Raw genomic sequence first — 19,439 nt, forward strand, 5'->3', positions numbered from 1 at the left:
CATGTGCCCTAAATTGCCACTCTCCTTCTTTGGCCCCCTCGAGTTAGTACTTCTATGGAAGTCTAGATGAGCGTAGTTAGAAGCATGGTGTCCAGTTTCTGATTCAGACCACAATATTGCTTTGTAGGAGCAGGGTAACTTAGAAATTTACCTACTTTACAATAGTATAGATTTATTTGCTTTTGTTTATATGCTTTCCGGTAGTTGTTAGACAATCACTATTGCAAAATACCATCTTTCACTTCTTTTTCATACAACGAATTAGTAAACTAAGTCGAAAGCGGTTTAATAACTATGTTGCAAGTCCCTGAGGATCGATACCTGACTAACCCACTTTCTACTGAACTTGGGATAGTTAGGTTTTATAAATTTTATTTTTGGTAGTCAAGGACCCAAACCTTGGCGAGCCTACCAAATTTCGGTCTCGTTGCCGGGGACTTGGCTACGGTTATAAGCCAACTTCCACGTTAAAGTATTATTGCCTTATTCTTTTGATTTGATCTCCTTATTATTTCACTTGCTTTGTTAATTTCTATTTTCTTTATTTTGCTTTCTATTTTGAGAGTATGAATCATTGTGCTGCAAGTGTGTATGTTTGGTCAGCATTCTTTGGAACTAGAGATAATTCCCATAGATATTGAGATTGAAAAATCCCATAATTCCCTTAGGAAACCTATGTTTAATCAAAAGCAAGCTAAGTTTTCTGAACTGAAAGCTATGGCTGAAGATAGCTCCCCGATTCCCACTGAACAAATCCCCGAAACCCATGCTCCCCACCTACCTGTGGTGGGAGAGCAACACCTTTGACTCCCTAGGGACTACTTTGTACCTAATGCATACACATCGTCATCTTGCATCTGGTTCCCGAATGTCTAAGCAGTAAAATTTGAGATTAATACTTTGATCATCTCGATGCTTACCCAACTTTTATGGGAACTCCATTGAAAATCCTTATCAACATCTAGATGATTTCTTGGAAATTTGTTTAATCATCTACATCCCTAATTTTAGTGATGATGCTCTCCGTCTTCGGCTCTTCCCGTTCTCTCTAAAGGATAAGGCCGTACATTGTCTGACGTCTTTAGAACTGAACTCGGTGACCAACTGGGCCACTATGTAGCATAAATTCCTTAAAAAGTACTTTCCAATTGAGAAGACTAATCAGCTTTGAAGAGTCATCACAAGTTTTTCAAAGATGGATGGGGAACTCTTTTTTTGAGACTTTGGAGTGCTTTAGGGACCTGCTCTATAAATGTCCACATCACTAGGTACCCAAGTGGCAATTAGTCCAAACTTTCTATGAAGGGTTGGCTTAGAGAGATAGGTCTATGGTCAATGCATCATGTGGAGGTACTTTCCTCACTAAGCATGAGAATGAGGACTGGATTTGTTAGCTTTACAAGGCTTAAAATCCTATTTTGATGCTAACAAACAAGTGGAACTTAACATATTTGGTTGAGTGATAATATTTTAGGTCTCACAGATGACAAAGCAAGGTCAAGTGCTTATATTCTAAAGGAATATGATCATATTCTTAAGGCATGGATTAAAGCTTGAAGATCATGAGAGCATTGATATTAAATAAAAAGCTTCAAAAATGAAAGCTCAAAGGAACATTGAAGCTCAGCAATAAAGAGAAATCAAAGAAATGAAAAGAGTCAATAGGAGATGTATTGTAAGTACTTTGAGAATTTTCAAATTATGAAATTTCATTTTGAAGCTCATTAGGCAAAAGAGAGTTAGAGACCTTAATTTTAAAACTTGGAACATATTTTTCAAAGAGAACAAATTGATATTCCAAGAATTAAGAAGCAAAGAGAGTGAATAAAAAAATATTTTAAAAACCAGATTTTTACTTGACAAAAGCCTGATTGAACATAGTCAGTAGGCTGCCACCTTATAGGTTTTTAAAAATGTATAGACAGAAGGTCATCAGGCTACTGTCTGGACCTACAGGCGCTTAGCAGTGCAAAATGAGAAGCTTGACCAGGTTTCATTAGGTCACTGTCACCCTTCTGCCCATTTTTTAAAACAAGGAATTTTAATGACAGGTGCGTTACCCCAAGGTGATAGGAGACTACCACCCTACTGCCTATGTATTTTAGCTGTGTAATTTGTTGATAGGCGACTAACGAGAACCTATCAGGCTATTGCCACGCGACAAATTTTAAATTTCATAATGGATATATTTTAAAAATTAGATTGCTTGGGGCTCAGACTTGTTCAAAACTTGGACACTACTCCAAGTAAACTTGGGGTTAAAGTTAAATGCTTTTTTAACTCTATAAATACACCCAAGATCAATTAATTCAAAAACCAAGAGTCAAATTTAGCATTCAAACTCTCTTAATTATTCTTAAACTCTCAAAGGCTCTCTTACTCTCATCTTGTGCGCGGAATTTGCTGAGGTTTTGCTTATTCTAAATCACCAATCTTGTACTACAATTATAAATTCCATCAATTGAAATAACTATTTGGTGATACACTCTTTGAGCTTTAATCTGAATTTCATATTTTGAATTACTTTGAAGTATATAGTTATGAATTTGTACAAATCAGCTCTTTAAGAGAGTGTTCTTGTATGTAGCTATCATTTTGTATTTTTGTAGTGTTTTTGACGATTCCAGAATTGTTGGATCGTTGGCTAAGCATGGGGGTCGCTTAGAGAGGTGTTTCTCTAGCCTAATTGAAGGAGTGACCGAGTGAGGGGATATCAGTTGGAGAGGCGGGCTCTAGCCTACTAAAGGAGTGTGTAACGATGTTGTTCTGCCCGAAAAGGAATTGATATAGTGTAATCCTTTGGTGGTTTGCCAAAGGCGAGGACGTAGGCTGGGGATGAGTCGAACCTCGTAAAAATCCCGATGTCACTCTCTTTCCCTTAGTCTCTTTATTTTCAGCACATATAAACTGCGTGGATGTTTTAAATTCATTAATCTTAAAAACTACATCAATTGGATTTCAAATAAAGCTGAAGTGTAATTTGTTTTTGGGCTTGCGGAAACCGAAAGGAAGTACGTTGGTTAATCAATATTGTTCAGAAACCGTAAGGGAGTACGTTGATTGGTTAACACTCCAAAACCTATTAACTAGGGTTTATTTGAAATCCAAATTTTAGGAAGAGTTTGGATGTTTGGTTGAATATCAAATTAAGAAAAAAATTTCACAAATACAGGGCTTGATTCAAAATTTCATTCACTACATGGTTGCAAACAAACCAAACATCTTAATGGAATATTGTGTAGTTAATTGATTGGTTACTTACTTTGTGATTAATTGGTTTGAGTGGTTGATTGAATGTTTATTTGTGTTGTGGTTGTGGATTGAATAAAAGAGTTAAGAAATTTTAAAACCCAATTAACCCCCTTCTTGAGACTACACCTTAGTTTTCAATTGGTATAAGTGCGGGGTTATTGCAAATCTTAATTTGTAGCTACACAAAGATCTTAATGGCACACTCAGGCGTAGATCCCTTTGGAGAAGGACAATCCTCAATTAGGCCTCCTCTCTTTTGTGGTTTAAATTATACATTTTGGAAACAACGTATGAGGATTTATCTTTAAACTATGGATTGGAAAGCTTGGGAGGTTATCATGGATGGTGACCTAATTCCCCTTAAAAGAGTAGATGGAAAACAAGTCCCTAAGGTGTAAAAAGACATGACTGACTTAAATCACAAAATGCTGCAAGTTAATTCAAGTGTTATCAATGCTTTGTATTATGCTCTAGATATTAATAAATTCGATAGAGTCATGGCCTGCAAAACAGTTAAACAAAATTTGGGATAAGTTATAGGTAACATATGAAGGAACGATAGATGTTAGAGACAATAGAATTGACATGCTAACTAGTGAATACAAGGCTTTCAAAATGAATCTGGATGAATCAATCACTAGTATGTATACTAGGTTCACCCATATTTTAAGCTCCCTCAATGCCTTAGGAAAAACATATTCAACATATGAAATGATTCAAAAAATTCTTAGAGGGCTACCACCAATATGGGAACCAAAAGCCATTTGCAATAACTGAAGGAAGAAATCTTAAAAACACTTCCCTAGATGAACTTATAGGTTCTCTCCTCACATACAAAATGGCCATGAATGAAAGAAGTGGAAAAACTAAAGCTCAAGAATCCATAGTGTTGACTCTATAAGTCCAATTCGATTTTGATAATGACAAATCACTTGGTATTTGATCTGTGTATTAAGATTATGAACGCGAACTATATTAAGCATGCACGGAAGGGTAACAAGTCATGGAAGCCATGAAGAGTAAAGCATACATATCTTGGCAAGATCCATGGAACTCAAAGAGTACAAGAATGAAGATGCAAGCGACAAGTTCAAGAGTGTCATGGGAATGGGTACTTAGAACTCATGTATTTACATTTTCATATGATTTAATTTGAGGCTCAAATCATAATCTAAAATGACCTTAGGACTCATAATTTCATGAACATCATTAGGGGACATTAATGGACTTAGAAAGATTTTTAAAACCCCGGAAAATATTTTTATAAAAGAGCCAAGAAAGAAAGCAAAACAGATTTTTGAATTGAAAAGAAAAAAATCCCGGATTTAGGAACTTTAGATGACCGAACTCAGCGGTCAATCACCTGAAGTTGTCACTTCAGAAGACCGAAGTTAACCTCAGTCGTCTGAAGAATTTCTTGAGAATACCGAAGATTAAGTTTAGTCGCCTAAAGAATTAATGGTGAAACACAGAACCTAGCAGAATTACCTCAGAAGACTAAACCCAGACTTCAGTTGTCTGAACTCCAAACTTCAATCGTCTGACCCTGTGTCCAGGTTATTTTTTCGAAACTTTAAGGAACTTCAGTCGTCTGGGCCTTTGACCTCAATCGTTTGAACTTGTAGGAAAACTTAAAAATGTAATTTTTAATGAGAGAACTCGCGAGATATTTTTTTGATTCAATGGTTAAGATTGATTGTAAGGGTAAGACACCTATGTATTGAACATCTAAACCCTAGTACGTAAGCTAACATTGCTTTTGAAAGAGAATTGAGAAACTTGAACATATAGCTATACGATTGCCTGCACTCTAACTCATACTCATCAAGCTTGGGCAAATCAACTCAAAAAATCAAAGGGGATTCATTTACACATCTTGATTTCAACTGGGTATTAAGGTTTGGTTAATCCATTTAGTGTTTTCCAGAGTTTCTCATATCATCATCTATTATTGAATATCATTAGCAAGATTGATGTTGAGTTTTCATATACATATAGAGAGTGTTTTTGACAAGTTCATTACTTGAGAAGGTTTTTCTTTGGCCATTGATTAGATAGTTATCATTCATGTGTATTCTTAGTTAAATACTTGATATTTTGGATACTTCAAAACTATTTTAATAGATATCCTTAGAAGTTCATAACTATATATATTATTGAACGATATTTTCTGAAAATCTTATATAAAGTTTTGATCTTTTGTAATCACATCATATATATATATACATTAAGTTGCATATTACCAAGATCATATTATGGTTGAAAACTTGAGAGAAATATTGTTGTGACAAAGTGTGTTTCAAATCTTTGCAATCTTCGAAGCTTTTTATGTATTCAACGATTTAACCTAAGTTCTCCAAAGCGTTGATTTATATAAATATTTTTGGGAGATTTGACAAAAATGGATTTGTGCGTTGAAGCATATTCATTCATTAATGAGCGTATCATTACATACATTCTGAGCTTCAAGTTTTATCATATGATTATGTATTAGGAATTTCAATTGTACTCACTAGCTTTTTTGGAAGCAACTTTGAGTGTTGACTCGTTCTAAGTTGTGCTTCCAAGTGCAGAAGTGTCAAGTTGTATCAAGGATTAGTCCAGGATCGTATTTCACAGGGACCACTGAGTATCAGAGTATTTATGCAAGTTTAGTGAAATCCTGTTGCTGAAAAATGGGGTTTGAAAATCTTTTTCTGTCTTTTATGATTTTGAAAACAGTAAACAAAGTGAGAGAAGCTTGAGTAAACTATCAAAATGAAACTGAAATTTTATCAATTTTACAAAAATGTAAATCTAATAACGCAACCAAAACTAAACAGATTAGCTAAAACAATTTTACCAAACACTCGGGTTACGGGTCAATGTCTGCTTACTTCCATCGTTTACTAATTCCCCAGGCCTTACTCCTCTTCTTGTTAATCCAATCAAGGCATTAATAAGATGAAATTTTATTACTAAGCTCGAGTAAATTTGACACATCCAAACGGAAGAAAATATAAATTCTCATTAAGCATCAACCGAATGTCGTGTAAATTAGTTGATGAAAATCCCAGATTAAATCAAGGTTTTGATGTGCCTAACGTCAACAACAAAACAAGAAATAAGAGCTAGTAATTTATCAACGATACCTTAAATTTTCGATTTTAACCAAATAAAAGTTTAACAATGATATCATAGGATAACTAATAAAGCATGGAACGCAAACGACATCGACCCACAACCCGAGTTATCGAACTTAGCCACTCATGCTTGATTAGACGTAGGATTTCCATTTTTTTTATGGAAGAGAATTTACCCTGTGGTTTGCGTGCTTTAAACATATGTGGTTTGCCTTGGGAAAATAGTGTTATATAAATAAAAAAAACAAAAAAACAAAAAAACAAAAAAAAAGAGAAAGAAAGAGGAGCACTGAAGATTTACATTGCATTATCCCATTTTTAACATTGACTCGTACCCTTCACATACCTGCATATAACCTAAGAACTACACACTTGAGTCATTTATGCGTAGTTTCTCTTTATATGATTTTATGACTCCATGAATAATTGATTGGTAGTACATTCGTGTTAATTTGGTTCTATAATTTTCTGAATTTACACGACATTCGGTCACCCCCCAACCAACGTTTTGCTAGTCTCTAGCAAATGACGTGAATGAATCTCAGGGCGGTGCCTACAACTTCAAACTCCAGTGATCATAAAATCAATGCACATTCTCCAAGGCACATCACTCATTCAAGTTTCATCATTTATATAGCATTTAAGTGCAGTATACTCACATGAAATTAATCAGTGGCACATTCAGAGTTAATGCAGTCATATAAGTCCGAGTATAAACAGGTAGACTCTTGAGGTGTGTGTGTGTGTGACTCAATACACCTAGGATACCAATGGACACCTACAGAACGGTCTCTTTGACTCGGCCTAACCGGTATACCCTCAAAAACACTCAAAAAGAAAGTAATGGGCTCGCTCATTATATGTGAGGAGGAATGTTGCGATCAAACATCCCACATAATAAAAGGAACAATGGTAAATGTACGGAGTGGACTAGTCTAGAAAGGATCTAGCCTATCTATGAGGTGTCGGGTGCTTCACCCTAGCATCTTCTCACCTACTCGCCACATCCAACCGAGACCACCCTAGATCAACTTATTCACAAACTTGTCGTGAACACATCTGAGGCATTAACTGGTTGAAGAATCTTCGTACGTAAGAGAACATGTGTTATGTCCTTGACTTTTTGTGATACTTCTGTGGAGCAGACATTAGCATTTCATTTCATGCGCATTTTTATTTCTTATCGTTTCTTCTGCTCATTCTTTATTTTTTTGCCTTTTCATGAACAATTAAGACAATCATTACACTTCGTTTGTTATCTTCATACCATCAACGGGAATTGAGTTCGAATAGTGGTCCATGAACTAAGTCTGTCTCTAGGGGTGGCTCAGCCTTCACATCTTGAGTAGGCTACAAGACCTAGGTTTCTATCTCCCCACTAGAAGTCACCTCTAGGCTCAAATCAAAAACAAAGACTAGAGTACAAGGAATCATCCAGAAAAAAGAGAATTGAGTTCCATGAACTCTGATTTGATATTAACGCTCAAAAGGACGATACATAAATCAAGGATATCTCACAAGGTGTCATAGTCGCCATGGGTGTTCTCTCAATGCTCACAGGAAACCCTAAGTGCAATGAATCACGTGAGTGTGTATTCAACCTCGTGAGATGTCATGTAAATATAGAAAATTATTTAACCAAATTAACACGAATGTACTACGAATCAATTATTTATGGAGTCATAAAATCATATAAAGAGAAACTACGCATAAATGACTCAAGTGTGTAGTTCTTAGGTTATATGTAGGTATGTGAAGGGTACGAGTCAATGTTAAAAATGGGATAATGCAATGTAAATCTTCAGTGCTCCTTTTTCTTTTTCTTTTTCTTTTTTTATTATTTTTTGTTTTTTGTTTTTTTTTTGTTTTTTGCTTTTGATATAACACTATTTTCCCAAGGCAAACCACATATGTTTAAAGCACGCAAACCACAGGGTAAATTCTCTTCCACCCCCCAACTAGAATGTAGCATTGTCCCCAATGATGCAGGAGAATTGAAATAATTTACCCAAGAGAATATTTAAACGTAAAGCAAAACAACTCTAAAAATATAAATGAGAAAAATAAGAAGTACCTGAACCGCTTTGAAAAGAATATAATGCTAGAGAATAAGAAATAACAACTACAGAACAAAGGAAAACAATGAGAAAAATAAAAATATAAATGAGAAAAAAAACACAAAAAAGGAAAAGAAAAGAAAAGAAAAGAAAATGAACTATACTAAGTGGGATCAAGCAAATGTAGAGTAAATTCCTCAAGTGCAAAGTTAGAAATAAAAGGCTTGAGCCTTTGACCATTAACCTTAAAAACATTACGATTTTGAGGATTCAGAATCTCTACAGCACCATGAGGAAAATCAGTCTTCACAACAAAAGGTCCACTCCACCAAGACCTTAACTTACCAAGAAACAAGTGTAGGCGAGAGTTGTACAATAGCACCTGTTGGTCGAGCTCAAAAGTCTTACGCTGAATGTGTTTATCATGAAAGTTCTTCATTCTCTCCTTGGACAATTTAGAATTATTGTAGGCATCCATCCTCAGCTTGTCCAACTCAGATAACTGCAATTTTCTCACTCAACCAGCATCATCAATGTTAAAATTGCATTGTTTAATTGCCCAATATGCCTTATGTTCCAACTCTACAAGCAAATGGCAAGCCTTACCATACACTAATCTATATGGAGACATGCCTAAAATGGTTTTAAAAGCTGTTCTATAGGCCCACAAGCTATCAGACAATCTCAAAGACCAATCCTTCTTATTTGGGTTAACAGTTTTCTTAAGGATGTGTTTAATTTCCCTATTTGCTAATTCAGCTTGTCCGTTGGTTTGAGGATGGTAGGCAGTAGAGATTTTGTGATGGATACCATACTTCTTCAATAAGGCTGAAACATGTTTGTTGCAAAAGTGCGTGCCTTGATCACTGATTATGGCTTTAGGCATGCCAAACCTTGCAAAAATGTTTTCTTTCAAAAATTTTATAACCACTTGATGGTCATTAGTTTTGCAAGGGACTGCCTCAACCCACTTGGAAACATAATCAACGGAAAGCAAAATGTATAAATAGCTAAAAGAAGAAGGAAATGGTCCCATGAAATCTATACCCCAACAATCAAAAATTTCAATCACTAGTATAGGTTGCAAAGGCATCATGTTTCTCCTAGTGATTCCCCCTAATTTTTGACAAGGTTCACAAGCTTTACAGAAACTCAAAGCATCCTTAAACATACTTGGCCAATAAAACCCACTTTGAAGAACTTTAGCCACTGTTTTGTGGGTGGAAAAATGCCCACCACAAGCTTCTGTGTGGAAAAAATTTAAAACACTAGAAATTTCATTGTTAGGCACACACTTTCTAATGATCTGATCTGAACAATATATAAAGAGATAAGGATCATCGTAAAAGAAATTTTTAGCTTCAGCCTTCAACCTTCTTATGTCTTGAGCATTCCAACAAGGTGGAGTTTTCCCTGTAACCAAGAAATTTACAATATTAGCATACCATGGTAAATATTCAATGGCAAATAATTGTTTATCAGGAAATTTATCAGAAATTAAAGAAAACTTCTCAGAAACTTCTGGTTGAAGCCGAGAAAGGTGATCTGCCACCACGTTCTCCACTCCTTTTTTATCTTTTATTGTGAGATCAAATTCCTGAAGCAGAAGTATCCACCTCACCAGTCTTGGCTTAGTGTCTTTTTTTGACAGTAGAAATTTCAGAGTTGCATGGTCAGTGAATATTATGACAGGAGAACCAAGAAGGTAAGATCTAAACTTATCCAATGGAAATACTATAGCTAGTAGTTCTTTTTCTGTGGTGGAATAGTTCTTTTGTGCCGCATTTAAAGTTTTACTAGCATAGTATATAACATATGACAGTTTATCTCTTCATTGTCCAAGAACAGCCCCCACAGCGAAGTCACTTGCATTACACATTAATTCAAAAGGAAGTGACCAGTCAGGAGATTGAATGATAGGTGCAGTGGTGAGACATGTTTTCAATTTATCGAAACCATTTTGACACTCTTGGGTCCATTCAAATTTAGCATCATGCATCAAAAGTTTGCAAAGAGGTTTAGAAATAAAGCTAAAATTCCTTATGAATCTTCTATAAAAACCGGCATGCCCTAAAAATGATATAACATCTTTCACATTTTTAGGTGCAGGAAAATTTGAAATCAAGTCTATTTTAGCTTTATCCACCTCTATGCCTCTAAAGGATACAATGTGCCCCAAAACTATTCCTTTTTGGACCATAAAGTGAAATTTTTCCAAATTTAACAACAATTGCTTTTCTTCACATATTTTCAAAACAACCTGCAAATTAGACAAACATGCATCAAATGTTTTTCCAAAAACTGAAAAGTCATCCATGAATACCTCTACACTGTCCTCAATCAAGTTGCTAAAAATACTTAACATGCATCTTTGAAAAGTAGACGGGGCATTGCATAGTCCAAATGGCATTCTCCTAAAGGCAAAAGTTCCAAAGGGACAAGTGAAGGTAGTCTTCTCTTGATCCTCTGGAGCTATTTCTATTTGATAATAACCGGAGAATCCATCTAAAAAACAATAATATTCATGCCCTGCCACTTTTTCTAAAACCTGGTCAAGGAAAGGCAAAGGAAAATGATCCTTCCTAGAGGCAGCATTCAATTTCCTATAATCTACGCACATCCTCCAACCTGTGGTCTCTCTAGTAGGCACCAATTCTCCCTTATCATTTTCTACAACGGTTATACCAGATTTTTTTGGGACAACTTGTATTGGACTAACCCATTTACTGTCAGCAAGTGGATATATGATGCCTATGTCTAACTATTTCAAAACTTCCTTTTTTACCACTTCTTTCATTGTGGGGTTTAGTCTCCTTTGCATCTCTCTAGAGGGTTTCGAATCCTCTTCCAAATATATCTTGTGTACAAATGAGAGGACTTATACCTTTAATGTCAGAAATGGACTAACCAATGGATGATTTGTGTTGTGTCAAAATTCTCAACAACTTATTTTCTTGGTCAGGAGTCAACAATGCAGAAATCATCACTAGGAATGAGTTCTTTGGTCCAAGGTAGGCATATTTTAGTTCCGGCGGCAGTGGCTTCAATTCTAACACTAGTGCCTTCTCATCGGATGGTTGTGCTGGGGTTTGTATTGCCGCTAATGGTTCAAATTTAGGCTTCCATTGCATCTCAGTTGAGTCACCTGCAACACAAAGCGAAGAAAAATGATTAGTGGACTCAGTTAAATAGAGGGAATCTTCTAATTCCTCCCACTGCTCATCACAATCATAGTTTAACCAAGGAGTGTCTACAATTAAAGATTCCAGTGAATTGACTTCTTGGATTTCTTCATGTTCTTGAGGTTGCCTGCACAAATTGAAGATATTCAGTTCTAAAGTCATATTTCCAAAACTCCATTTTAAAACACCACTCCTACAATTGATTATGGTGTTAGAAGTTGCTAAAAATGGTCTTCCTAAAATCACAAGTGGTGAAGAATTTGTGCGAGATGACACTTTCATATCCAAGACCACAAAATCCAAAGGGTAGTAAAATTTATCCACTTGGACCAAGACGTCCTCAATGATACCCTTAGGAATTTTTATGGATCTATCAGCAAGCTGCAAGATAATGGATGTGGTTTTCAATTCCCCTAGCCCCAATTGTTCATACACACTATAAGGTAGCAAATTAACCCCCGCACCTAAGTCTAGCAAGGCCTGCCCTATCTTAGAGTTTCCAATGACACATGAAATAGTAGGTGATCCAGGATCCTTGTACTTAGGTGGTGTGTGATTTTGAATAATAGCACTAACTTGCTCAGTGAGGAAGGCCTTTTTCTGCACATTCAGTTTGTGTTTTACAGTGCATAAATCCTTTAGAAATTTAGCATAAGTAGGAATTTGTTTTATAGCATCTAGAAGTGGAATGTTAATCCTAACTTGCTTAAAAATTTCCAAGATTTCAACATGTTGTTTATCCTTGTGCAAAGAAACCAAACGTTGTGGAAACGGTGCAGGTATGGAACATGCATCATTATGTGAATTTAAAGTGTTCGACTCACCACTATCAAGAGGAGGATTAGCATTTTTACCTGAACTTCCTGCACTATGGGCAGGGTCACCCAAAATCTTACCATTCCTCAAAGTTGTAATAGCTTTCACTGATTTCACTTTGCTTCCTTCACCTGAATGCTGAGATGATTGACTGTGCCCTTGTGGATTTGGCTGGGGTTGAGTTGGAAACTTTCCTTTCTCCTGGTTACTTAAGGTGGTGGTTACTTTAGTGAGAGTCCCTCTGATGTCATTGATGGCCTGGGAGTTTTGGTTGTTGATCGTGCTCTGACTCTACATAAACTGTTGCAAGCTAACAGTTAGCTGTTGTATGGAGTCTTCCACTCCTCTTCTTTGCATTTAGGGGGGCTGATTTGGAAAATAAGGTGGCCCCAAACCTTGGCTAGCGGCTGCATAAGGATTATACTGACTTGGTCCCTGCGTAGATGGCCCCACTTGGTCATTTTTCCAACTGAGATTTGGATGATTTCTCCAACCTGCATTATATGTATTAGAATAAGGTCCAGAAGAATTCTTAGAAACCATATGCACTGGGTTAGATTGATCAAGAAAAACTTCCTTAAAAGCAGGAATAGTTGGACATGCATCAGTCACATGTCTTGGATCCTCACATATGCTGCATTTTTCAGAAGATGATGGTGAAACGTGCATTTCATTTACCTTCTTAAATTCAATGGACTCTAACCTTTTTGACATCAATGCAAGCCTAGCATTTAAAGAAAATGGGAACAATTTCAATCTTATTACCTCCTCAGTGCATGTTCTATCCATGAATGTGGAACAAACTTCTTCAAACTCTTTAATATGCAAATATGGGTTTTCAGATTCAATTCCATGAAAATGAGGTAACAATGGAATCATCCCACGTTTAAAATTAAAAGCATTTGCATTCAAAGGTAGAATAATGCAGGATGGGGTGCTGGTCCTAACAGGTTGCAAATATTCTCTGAGTGTCCTATTAGGGTTCTCTATATCATGAGGTTCATTTTCAGCCATGATGCTATGCGTGTCAGATGGTGATTCAAGTGATTCAAGTGAAACAGGTTTACTCGATAATGAGATGGATGAGTCTGTCCTGACTAGTCTAAATGTGTTATCTCTAGCCCAACCAGTCATACAACTCGGTACAAATGCAATAAAAGCAAACAGGTCAAAGGAGAGGAAGCAGATATCACCCAGGCTGTGAAGACGTTCACTGCTCTAAAACACCTTTCTGAAATCTGAGAAACACTTTGATGACACCAATTATTCCCCGGCAACGGCGCCAAAAACTTGACTCATTCTGAGTTGTGCTTCCAAGTGTAGAAGTGTCAAGTTGTATCAAGAATGAGTCCAGGATTGTATTCACAGGGACCACTGAGTATCAAAATATTTATGCAAGTTTAGTGAAATCCTGTTGCTGAAAAATGGGGTTTGAAAATCTTTTTTTGTCTTTTACGATTTTGAAAACAATAAACAAAGTGAGAGAAGCTTGAGTAAACTATCAAAATGAAACTGAAATTTTATCAATTTTCCAAAAATGTAAATCTAATAATGCAACCAAAACTAAACAGATTAGTTAAAACAATTTTACCAAACACTCGGGTTACGAGTCAATGTTTGCTTGCTTCCATCGTTTACTAATTCCCTAGGCCTTACTCCTTTTCTTGTTAATCCAATCAAGGCATTAATAAGATGAAATTTTATTACTAAGCTCGAGTAAATTTGCCACATCCAAATGGAAAAAAATATAAACTCTCATTAAGCATCAACCGAATGTCATGTAAATTAGTTGATGAAAATCCCAGATTAAATCAAGGTTTTGATGTGCCTAACGTCAACAACAAAACAAGAAATAAGAGCTAGCAATTTATCAATGATACCTTAAATTTTTGGTTTTAACCAAATAAAAGTTTAACAATGATATCATAGGATAACTAATAAACCATGGAACGCAAACGACATCGACCCACAATCCGAGTTACCGAACTTAGCCACTCATGCTTGCAATAGAAAAAAAATGGAAATCCTACGTCTAATCAAGCAAGTATCAAAACACACGCTAACTAAAGACAATAACTTTGAACACGAAATTAAAACACGCACCAATAAAAACTCAATCAAACACATACGCAGATAATAAAAGCCGGACCTTTAAAATAATTAAATACCACAAATAAAATTCATTGCTAAACTACTTGAGAATTCAAATAATTAATTGAAATATAATAATGCTAAAACAAATTAAATAATCACTCAAAATCCAATTTTTTTCCGATTAGCTTCAATCAATAAAACAATAATAATAATAACCAAGTTAATAAAGAAAGAAAAAGAAAAGAAAGAAGAGGGAGTGGCAGCCGGTTTGGAGCAGCAACAACAGGTAATTGGGTCTCCTCGGCTGTGGATGGCTGTGGCCGTGGGCTTCTGTAAACCATAGCTAGAGAGCTGGAGCATGGAAACTCCTCGGCTATGTAGCAGTGAGAGTAAGAGAGAGCCTAGGGGAGAGACTAGGCTGCAGCTGGGGTGCAGCAGCTGGTGGCAGAGGACTTCAGCAGTGGCTTCTGGTAGAGGTAGCTTCTGCTGGAAAGGTGGAGCCTCGGGTGATCTATGTGGCTGGAACAGACTGCGTTGCAGAGGGGAGTCATGGTAGCTGGCTCATGCCTGGTTGGCTGGAAAAAAAAGATAAAATAGAAGGGAGAAAGAGAGAAGAATAGAGGGAAGAGAAGAGAGGCAAGAATTGAAGAAAACTGAAGTAGGAGAAGAAGAAGAGAATGAAGAAGAAGAAGGAGAGGAAGATGGACAGCAGCCCGCAGCTGGGTCACATTTTTTGCTCTTTGTTCACTACAATATTTTACCCTTCTAAAATTAGTTTCTCACAAAACTCAAAACACAAAAGTTTTATATAATCCTTTCCTCTTTCTCTAGAAATTTGAATCGCCTCAATCAGAGTTTGGATGGAAAAGTTATGTAAGAAATACGAACAGGTGTCAGTTTTGATTCCCGGGACTTTTCCTGCGATAAAAAGAATTATCAAAAACTCGTAAATTGCACAATAAAACTCAAGAATGATAATTTCGGCACTTTATTAAAATATTGGACAAATTTGGACACTTAATTAAAAATATAAGCCGTAAAGACCGGATTAAAGTGCCCAATTATGCAGTTTTGACGCGTAATCAGTTTTGCAGATTATATTGTATTTAAGGTTCAGGTTGTGAACCGGGTTTGAGGAGAGTGTTGTATCTCTTGTAAGTAGCGGATTAGGAGGAATATGTACCTCTTGTAAGCAGCAGATTGTAAGGGAAGCTCCGTCCCAATTTAAGGAGCAGAGATTATAGTTGAATCCTCGAGTGGGTTGCTCAAGGTGAGGACGTAGGCCGGGTTGGCTGAACCTCGTAAAATCGCGTTTTCCTTCTCTCTTCCCTTATCTTTTTAATTTCTGCAATGCACTTCATCACTTACATTGCATGTATATTTGTCGAATAATCTCACATGAACTTGATAAGTAATTGGTTAAATTTAGACATAGGGACTAAGTGGTGAATAAGTTTCAAAGAATTTTTAAAATACCCAATTCACTCCCATCTTGGGATTACACCTAAATCAACATTTAGCTTTTAAAACAATAAATAAAAGCTTTAGTGATGATGAAGTAGACATGAATGAACATGAATTAGCCTACATATCCAAGAAACTTGCTAACATCCTTAGAAGGATGAATAAATTTACAAGAAAATCAAAATCTGAATTAGATGAAGAAGAAGAAGAAATTAGCAAGAAGAAATCAAGAAATAAAATTCCTACATGTTATAATTGCAACAAAGCTAGACATATAAAATCGAAATGTCCACTACTTAAGAAAGATTCTAAAAAGAAAAAGAAAAAGGCCATGAAAGCCACTACTTGGGATAATTTGAGTACAAGTAGTTCAGAATGTGAATCAAGTGACCAAGAAGTTACTTACACTTGCTTTATGGCATGGGATGATGATGAAGAACAAAGTTCCTCTTCCAAATCGGTTAATGGTTATAGGGGTGATTCATCTAATGAATCCAATGATGAGAGCATGCCATCTTATGAAGAACTTCAAAATGATTTATTCAAGATGCATAAGATGTTAGTTAATTTGACTAAACGATACACATCATTGAAAAAAAAAAGAATGAAGGAGTAGTGAAAGAGCTAGAATTTCTTAAACTTGTTGCAAATGAAAAAGATTCAAAAATAAAGATAACAAAAAATAAGAATAAAGCAGTGATAAAAGAGTTAGAATCTATAAATCTTACTGAAAAAGAAAAAGACTTGAAAATCAAGAAATTAGAGAGCAAAAATGAAAAGTTAATGAAGGAAGTGGAAGACTTGAGATCCCTATCCTCTATGGAAAATGAGAAAGACACATATATTCCTGAACTAGAGAATAAAATTAGCAAGATGTCTCAAGACCAAGTAAAAATACAAGAAAAGGATAAAATATATACAAAATTCAGAAATCAATGATCTTAAGAAAGAAATTGAGGATCAAGCCAAAATCATTTACAATTTTACAAAAAGAAAAGAACATTTTGAGAAAATGATTGGATCACAAAGAATGACCTTAAACAAAGAAGGCATAGGATTTAATGCAGTTGAAAATTCAAAGAAGAATAACCTCTGTATGGAGTACTTTACAAAAGCCTCCAAGGACTATGCAAGCACTTCTTCAAATGCTTACACTCACACCATACGCTACCTATGTAAGAAGAAGGGACAGATAAAGTTTGAATGTCCATTTAAGAGAAAGGGCGTGAAAACTAAACAATTATGGAAAGTAAAGGAAACATCCCTTGTTAGACCAACCGAACCCAAGAAAGTATGGGTACCAAGATGAAATACTATGACAAAATCCTTAAATTTCAATTGATATCAAATCTATAGAAAATCATACAAGGATATTGAACAAAATTGAAATAGAGAATAAGGATAACAAATTTCAAGCTTATTAATGCTTATCTTATTAAAACAAATAAAAAAAAAAAAAAATTGTTGGCCTCAATTATTGAATGATTCATACAAGCCATAAATTAGAAAGTATTAAGATATATGAAGTTTGGGAACTTATATGAAGTCAAAAGTAAGAAAATATGAGCTTATTGCATAAGTTTTTTTTTTTTTTTTTTTTAATATTTGAAAATGAGAACAAGTTGAGCAATATTGTAGTACAATGCACATGATAATAATATGCTTCATCCTTAAATATTATGCTGATATGCTATATGCTACATCTGTATATCTTGAAATCTCCAAAGACATGAAAATGATTGATGATTTGTTGCTCACTATATAATGAAAACTTGAGCAAGAAATTATTGAGCTTGATTTTGAAGCATGAAATTTTGATACCATATCGACGAGCTACACATGATATAATATTAGCTTTGGTATCTATAAAGTATATTTGTATCCATCAATACCTTAATTGGTATCGCAATTTAAAAGCTCAATTGATTTAACAATTTAAAAAGTTCAATTGGACTTTGAGCATGACTAGCATAATTGTATCCACGACCATGTAGATCTTGATGATATTGACATGGCAATTGATATTAGTATCCATGAGCACATACATGATAAAAATCAATATTTGAAGCATAAGATGATAAACTTAAAAGCATAATTAATATCAAATATGAATGTGTTAAATTCATGGGGAGTGTTATGACTTATTGTTTCTATTATGATTGTTTCCCTATTTTCAAATTGATACCATGAATTAATGAAATTTTAAATTGGTAACACAATTTTCAAATTTCAATTGGTATTATTCTTTAATGTCTTACTTGGTATCACAATTCAAAAGTTCAATTGGTATCATGAAATCAACAATTGGTATCTTGAATAATGTCAAAGGGGAAAATGTTGTTAGTAAAAATGATACAACACATATGCATGACTATTAAAACACACTACACGTGCTATATTGAAAAATAATAAATATGCATGTTTGATGATATGCTCAAAATGTGATTTTATTTGAACTTAATCATTTTTTTACATATTACAAAGCAAGGTCAAGTGTTTATATTCCAAAGAAAGATGATCATATGAAACTTAAGGCATGAATTAAAGCTTGAAGATCCTAAGTGTAACGACCTACCTAATTGACCATACTTTTTTTTCCATGATAACATTCAATATAAAATTCTTGTACAACTGTATAACATAATCAACCTGGACCCGTGGGTACTGAGGATATACCCAAAATACAATTCTGATACCTAATCAATAGGAAACGTAAATCACAACATACCATATAACCAACCACAATACTAGAGTTCTACTCAACCTACTATATATACAATCTTCCATCAAAAGCCAGAAGTACCCTAGGGTCTCAACCCAAAAATAAACCTAACCCTAGCTCAACAACACACCCTTTAGACAGGGTAGCTTCACCGATCTCTACTGTCGCGGAGCTCTATCCACTCCTCTACCTGGATTTCCTAAAATGTTTATATAGCTGGGGTGAGACACCTCTCAGTAAGGGAAATAAACTAATATCAATGTGTGGCAACATGAGTGTTTTTGTGTTATACATAATATCAATGCATACATCATATCTAGTAAAAACTATTGATATCATCCTAAATATAACATGATTCCTCAAAATATAATATAACGTACTAAATTACTAACATGAAAATCATCTTATATAACTGTACAGTACTGAAATAAACCTATGATGGATAGGTAGCTGATGTCATGTCTTACCCCCACATGACTAGGTTGTGCAACTCAAAGGCGGGGCCTAAGAATGGTTGGCCAACCATGCTAGATCAAATATAAGCCTGTAAGTACGATGGACCCATACCTACCTGGTCCCGGGACTGTCAGGGGTCTACTCCACTTTACACTGATGCCACGTCGACTGCCATCTCTAAAACTACTAGTCGTGTGGTAGCACTATCATAGTTCTAAACATATAACTACTGTACTGTGCTCCTAAAACTATACTAAATCATGCCATCTAAGTT

General features: G+C 35.3%; 1 non-coding gene across 1 annotated transcript; it reads right to left on the bottom strand.

Moving 5' to 3' along the window:
• Nucleotides 1-1,163: 1,163 nt before the first annotated feature.
• On the bottom strand, nucleotides 1,164-1,270 carry LOC131163185 (small nucleolar RNA R71). Its single transcript, XR_009138962.1, has one exon. It is a non-coding gene; the product is annotated as a small nucleolar RNA R71 (small nucleolar RNA).
• Between the last annotated feature and the right edge of the window lie 18,169 nt (nucleotides 1,271-19,439).

The sequence above is a fragment of the Malania oleifera genome, chromosome 8, assembly GCF_029873635.1.
Source record: "Malania oleifera isolate guangnan ecotype guangnan chromosome 8, ASM2987363v1, whole genome shotgun sequence".
In the NCBI taxonomy this organism is placed as follows: Eukaryota; Viridiplantae; Streptophyta; class Magnoliopsida; order Santalales; family Ximeniaceae; genus Malania; species Malania oleifera.